Raw genomic sequence first — 7,300 nt, forward strand, 5'->3', positions numbered from 1 at the left:
TGTGTGTGTGTGTGTGGACGGGTGTGTTCTGTTTACAATGCACCATGGGAAATCAGAGCAGTGATGCTATCGGAGTGAGCAGCTGCAGGCGGCGGGCCGGGAGCCCAATCTTTTCTTCTTCTCTGTGAAAACAACCTGCCTGCTGGTCCGGATCTGGAAGCTGATTGGCTGTTCGTGATGACCTGGACGGCTCACCTGAGACGCATCATGAAGGCGGACACGCCTCACCCAGTCGGAACCGTTGCCTCAAACCCACATAAACATTCATAAGATTATTTTGATTCTGAATAAAACCCATGAAAACATAAAACCCATAAAATCCACTTTGCTTTGGTTCTGATCCGGTTGATCCTGGTGTTAGTAGATGGTTTTGGGTTGAAGGTGGTGAGTAAAGCATAAATTGACCCAAAAGGAGGAAACAAACCAGTCAAATGAGTCAGAGGTTCTGTTGGGTTCTGTTTGTTCTTAACAGAACCTCAGGTCCAGTCGGATCTCAGACAAGTCGGTCGGTTTGGTTCTGGAGGAAAGGAGGGAATCCCATAAAAACCAGAACCAGATCTGTAGAGAACCAATCAGGGAGCACAAACATCACATTCAGATGAGGTTCTGGTTCTGGAGGTCCATTAACCAAACACTTTGACCAACCTGTTCCCCTCCTGGCCTGTGGGGGCGCTGCACCAAGAACCACAGAAGGAAAAAACAAGATGGAGGCGTCAGATTTTAGCGGTTGGAAGATTTCTCTTTGCCTAAAGACCAGGAGCCATTTCTGCTGCTAGTGCTAGGCTAACACATTAGCTTTGGTTGTATTTACCCAGAATGCCCTGCTCTGTAGTTCACGTCCTGCTTTGGGAGCGGTCTCTGGTCTGCTTGGCGTTCACATTCAAACTGAACTAGAGTTCACTTCAACCAAACCCAGACCGAGGTTTGGAGGACCAGAGGTCGGAGGTCGATTAGCATTCATAACAACCAAACTGGACTTTGACTAGACAGATCGACTGGATGTTCGGGTTAAGGTGGACTGGATGTTCGGGTTAAGGTGGACTGGATGTTCTGGTTCTGGTCGGGTTCTGTAGATCGATTCCTGGAGGTGAGTGAGAGCTGAGCGGTTTTGTTGGGATGAGAAACTCATCAGCGCGATCCGGACCGGGTCCACGGCTGCTCCGGCGGTTCCGATGTCTTTCCCAGACCCGGAGCGCTGAGCGGCGGGTCAGCCAGGGAAACTGGTGACTCAGTGCTCCCAGTGGACCCATTCACGAGTTTACTGGGATTCGTGGCCCGTCCAGTCCGGAGCTGCAGGACGTTAAAGGGACAGTCTGTGAGTTCTGCTCTTCCAGCTGCTGACGGCCTGGGCGCACGCTGACGGATTAAAGCAAAGCTCTGTTTGTCCTCTCTGGGTTCCCGTCCCATAAATACAAGCGGGTTCGTTTACATATCTGCAGGTTTCACTGCCGCTCTTCATCACTCTTCCTCTTCCTCGGCTCTATTTATGTTCTCGTCCTCAGCAGTAACTTTCCTTCTCCTCATTCTCCTGATTTACGACCAAAACAGGTTTTTACTGCCGAAGTTTCACAACCAGAAAAAAACCCGCTCTGCTTTCTTTTGTCTTTCTTTGCTTCTTTCTGTTTCTCTCTTTCTGTGTTTATATGCCCCCGTTCCGTCACTATTTACTGTTGCAGAGGTCAGAGGTCATGGCTGCCGCTCCGCCTGTCGTTGTTTTCCTGTTTTGTTTCCTGTCTGGTCCAGACGGGCCGCGGGTTTCTCAGAACCGGTCTGGTCCGCTGGGACCAGAACGTCTCTGTCTGCTGCAGGTGAGTTTCTATGTGAGCTAATAAAGAACTGCAGCGGGTCAGAACCAGAACCAGTTCTAGATGCTCTGAACTAATCTATTAATTGTTCCATAAATGTATCTTAATCTGTTTAGACTCTTATTTTGAAAGGCAGCTGCATTAACATGATGCTAGTTAAGTTTATATATTATTAATAAAATATTAAATCTGTTAAGGGTTTGCCGTACAGACTGAAGCTAATTAAAGGTCTGAAACATGAATCTGATGTTTTGCTGCTGATTTGGCTTTAATTAAACGTTTTACTGTGAAATCGACGATCTCGACGTGTTTATTAAAACTGGAGACAGTCACTGAAATATTTATAAAAACCAGGTTTGTAGTTTTTCCTGCGTATTTCTGGACTCTTCTTGTCTGAAGCTGAAGGTTTGTTTGTCCGTCTGCTGGAGATTATCTGCAGATTATTAATCCAGGAGCTGAAATGTTAAGATTAATATTCTCTGCATTAATCAGTGAATTCCTCCATTCAGATGCAGGAAGCTGAAGAATCATTCACTGAACTGTTCAGACTCATTTCCTTTAAAGCTCCACCTACTTCCTGCCTTCTGATTGGACGGCGTCGGGAAGCGGTGATTCTGGGCGTCGCTGTTAGGTGGCGCTGTCGTTCTGGTCAGAGAAACAAATATTTCCTCCCAGCTGAAGCTTTGTCCAGATAAATGGTGAATCCGTCACACCAACGGGTCGTTTTCTCCGGATTCAGGTTTATGTAATAAATGTGACACGGCTCCTTTAAGACGGATGTTGTGATTGGCTGCAGCCGTTTCTCCTTCAGACCGCAGGAATCCCCTCAAACTACAGAGCTGGAAACTTTGTGCCGCTGGACGCCGTCCCATCAGGAAGCAACAAACTGAGGCTCTGCAGAGATCATCACTGTGTGTGTGTGTGTGTGTGTGTGTGTGTGTGTGTGTGTGTGTGTGTGTGTGTGTGTGCTGTAGTTACATATTTACTGCAGATTTGGTGCAGCTGAACGGTCAGTTGGGACATTTCACCTCGCTTCACCCTGGAAGAAGCGTTTTGATTTTATTTAGTTTTTTTATGAAAGGAAGCTGAAAGTGAGGCGGTCATGTGATGAGGCAGCAGCCGAGGTCACATGACCCCCTGGGGGTCATCGGGAGGATTTTCAACACCATTTGTCCAGGCTGATTTATGCTGATGGCTGTTTGGGCCTTAAAGGGGAAGCTTATGTTCAAAACGGCAGATCAGGAGGACTCAGACTTTAACAGCACAGAAAAGAAGACGAGTTTTTCCAGTGAAACAAGACTTTATCTAGAAAAACAAGAATTGATCCAGGAAACCAGAAATCAGAGTTTGGAGTGAAGACAAGCAGGAGAAAACTGAAACATGAGGAGAGATAAGGAGGAGGTGACCCTGCAGAGGGAGGACCTGAGAGACTCTGGAGTCTAGACACAGCTAATACCAGGATTAACACACACACACACACACACACACACTGCAGGATGTTTTCAGAGACATGGAGGCCAAGTTATGTTTGGCTTTCTCCTCCTCTGATTGGCTGCGTTGCTCTGAGATAATGTGGCAATGCGTCAGGAGATCTATGGATCTAACACCTGTTCGCCGCCCTGCAGGTGACTCTGGGATCTGCAGCCGCTGCTCCACCCGCGTCCTGTCAGGACCTGGAGACAAAAACCTTTCAGTCAGAAACAGAATGGCTGCGGTCCATCTAAAGTACAAGGCGTCCGAGCAGACTGAAGTAGAGATGTTGGACTGTAAATTGTTTCTGTTGACCATAAAATTGATCAAATTGGAATTACGACAATAAATGTGCAATTTTGAAAGAAAAACAAATCTAAATTTTGTATGTATTTCACAAAACTTATTTTGTGTCACAGCAGTTTGTATTTATCAGCTTATTGGTAGAGACCGACCTCCGTCGCCAACGCTCAGCTGGCCTTAGAGTTGATCAGAAGACGAGACGTGCAGCTTCACGCTCCGACGCCTCAGGAAAACTACAGAGTCTCTTCTGATTGGCTGTTGGTGAGCACTAGAAACTGAAATATGAATATATCTCAAGCAAAGGTTCATTCCCACCAGCCCAGTTCAGTCCACTTCAACCCAACTCCAGTCCATCTGTCTAGTCAAAGTCCAGTTTGGTTGTTGTGCACGTTAATCGACCTCTGACCTCTGGTCCCCCAAACCTCGGTCTGAGTTCGGTTGAAGTGAACTCTGGTTAGGTTTGAATGTGAACGCCAAGCAGACCAGAGACCGCTCCAAAAACAGGAAGTGGACAACAATGCAGGGCATTCTGGGTAAATACAACCAAAGCTAACATGCTAGCCTAGCGCTAGCAGCAGAAATGGCTCCTGGTCTTTAGCCTAAAGAGAAATCCTCCAGCCACTAAAATCCTCCATCTTGTTTCCATCTGGTGAAGAAGGAAGTTGCTCTCAGTGTCTTCAGAGGTTTTTGTGTTGTTTCCCTCAGTGGTTCTTGGTGCAGCGCCCCCACAGGCCAGGAGGGGAACAGGCTGGTTTGACTCAGAACCACAGCAGCTCGAGGTGGAGCAGATGATGGAGTTCTGGTTCCAGTAGAACCGGGTCGACTGGACTGAAGGAGGAAAACATCCTCACTGGACCAGAACCAGAACAACTGTTTACATTTTTATGATGTAAAGCACTTTGAAATGCCTTGCTGCTGAAATGTGCTATGCAAATAAAATGTGACTGAATGACTGATTGATTTATTGATCAGTTGCTGCCATGAGTTTTAATGACTTATTCATGTGTGATTTTAGTTTTATTTCTTATTTAATGGCACCAACAAAGTTTTGTTCACATTTGTAGCAGAAAGCTGCTGTGAAGCTCGGTGGTGGCAGGTAGTGATGTGGGTTTGTTGTTACATGATCTCAGTTCAATAAAGTATAAGTTAAGGTGAAGACTGCATCATATGAACCTCAAACCCAGCAAACAGCAGAAGGACGGAATCAGGATGTTTCATGGCCTAGTCAAAGTCCAGATGTTAATCTGAGCCGCAGGTGCTGGAGTGTCCGGTTTCTTTTCCTCTGGACGTACACGGCTCAGATCTTTGCTTCAGATCAAACTGTTCGTGAAGGAATCCAGCTGTCTCTCGGCGGTGTGGCGCTGCGACTCGGTTCTGGTTCTGGTCCACATGGATCCGTTTTGCAGACAAACAAAGAGCGGCTCAGTGTTTGCTCCGATGAGACAAAGAGATGCAGAGCAGCAAACCAGAGCAAGATGTGGACATTCTTGTGTTGGGTTGACTCTGACCAGAGATGAGTCACTGGGGGAATAACGGCTGCGGCACGCTAACGTCAGAACGCAGCGCCGCCCGCCGGCTCCCCGCCCAGGGCCACTGATGTGGGCGGCAGGAATTTCTCAGACAGATTCTCAGACACGCTGCCTTTCATCAGCTGGGCTCTCCGCCCACCGCCGCTCAGAGTTTAACAGCAATTATAGAATCACAGCAGAAAGAGTCTGCAGCTACTGCTAATGCTGCTAATACTGCTAATGCTACTAATACTGCTTATGCTGCTAATGCTACTAATGCTGCTAATGCTACTAATGCTGCTAGGGCTACTAATGTTGCTAGTGCTGCAGCCTGATGGAGATCAGCTGCACAAACGATTCCTGAGGAAGGAACAGGAACTGTTCCTGGTTCAGTTCCTGGACTGAGGTTTGGTTTGGACCAGTGGAGCTGCCTGCCAGTGCGGCACTCTGGTCACATGATGCCAGAGCGAGAAATAATCAGAGAAAAATACTAAAATATGTAAATGAACCTAAATTTAAGGTCTGAATTATTCACATTTTCATGGATTTTTTTCTTATTTTTAATCGTTTTCAATGTTTCAGACTCAAATGTTTGTCTCACTGAACATTCCTTGTTCAGTGAGACAAGGAATGACAAGGAGGCATGGTAGTGGAAGCGTCATGCTGAGCCAGTGAAACTTTAACTGCTCTGAAACTCAGCAGCTCCAGAAGGTCAGTGACCCCATCCAAAGGTCAAGTTCAGGCCAGAATTTCAGGATGAACCTAAGATGAACTTTGACCTCTCTAGGTCTAGCTGCTCGATGCTTCGCTTTGTTTTGTTCAATGACCAACCAGAAGTTTGATCCTTGAATCATCCAATCAGCTTCCTGAACGTCCTAGTCCAATTAGAACCACCATCTGAGCCGCCCTTCATCCTGACATCATCGTCATCATCACAAAGACGACAACAAACTAACAGATCCTCATCATGATGATAAAATATATTTACATATTTTAAACATTTTAATCACTGCTCTTACATTTTGTCGTAGCAGGATTACTTAATCTCATAACGTTGGAGTTCATTTCCTGTCAGACTTTTGTGTCAGGAAAAAGTTTGAGTCACCTGCAGGCATCTTCATCCTGTTCTTTAACTCTGGATGGCTGAGGCTAACGCTAGCTAGTGCTACTATAGCCTCACCAGCTACTAGCTTTTTAGTGTCTGTATTGGGTTAAGCGCAGATTTATCGATGCTACATGAGTTCTGCTCTATGAAGCTCGGCTCTATGGGAATGAAGGCGGCAGAAACATGAAAATCACAAAAAGCTAAAGCTCCCCATAAAACAACGTTGCTACTAGCGCTAAGCTAAGAGCGACGGAATATCAAGTTTAATGTTTAGTGGATTTTAGACAGATTTCAGTCTGACCTGCTGCGGAGTTTTATTTTATAAATCTGTTACTATGGAGGGAAATCCAGATTAGAAGGAGGAGAAATGGAACCAGACAGAGAGATTAATGGGAAGAACAATTAGTATGAAAGTTTTCAAATAAAGTCAGAATGCGTTCATCTAACGAGGAGAGCCTTTACTCCCTCAGTTAATGTTTCTAATATGGTTCATTGATGTTAATTTCTGTAGTGATTCAGGCTTTAATTCAATTTGGTGAAAACTGCACAAAACTCGACTGCTGGTGTTGATAGGTCAGGTGTCTCTACCTGAGTGACATCACTAACCTGGCCTGTTGAAGCGGCCGGCGATTTTTGTGACTGAAACTGAAGCTACTTCCAGTCTGAGGAGCTGGTTGCCGTGGCAACTGCAGCTGTCGAGGTCAGACGGAGGCAGGATGGGTTCCTGCGGCTCCTCTGATCAGAGACGGAGCGGCGGGAGATTAAACCGGGGAGAAATGTGGGCTGACACCATCAGATGGAGGCGGTTAGCTAACAGGAAGGATTAGCGCTGCCCTCATGCTAGCTGGAGCGGTGATGCAGAGCAGCAGGTCACTAACAGGAAACATGAGGCGCCTCTCAGATGTCATGCTTCCTGTGAGCAGCTGGAGGTTCTGGTTCTGGTTGAACACGAGCCGATTCGCTCTGATATGAGTCAGCTCCACATAATCCGGGTTAATCTGACCTCCAGAGGCGCTCCTTTACAGTGCAGCGCTGCGGGTGGTTCAGCTGTTCAGAAACATCAGGAACCTTCACCTGCAGCAGGTAGAATGGGGCGTGGCCTGCACCGA

Source organism: Poecilia formosa, unplaced genomic scaffold (assembly GCF_000485575.1).
Source record: "Poecilia formosa unplaced genomic scaffold, Poecilia_formosa-5.1.2 Scaffold404, whole genome shotgun sequence".
In the NCBI taxonomy this organism is placed as follows: domain Eukaryota; kingdom Metazoa; phylum Chordata; class Actinopteri; order Cyprinodontiformes; family Poeciliidae; genus Poecilia; species Poecilia formosa.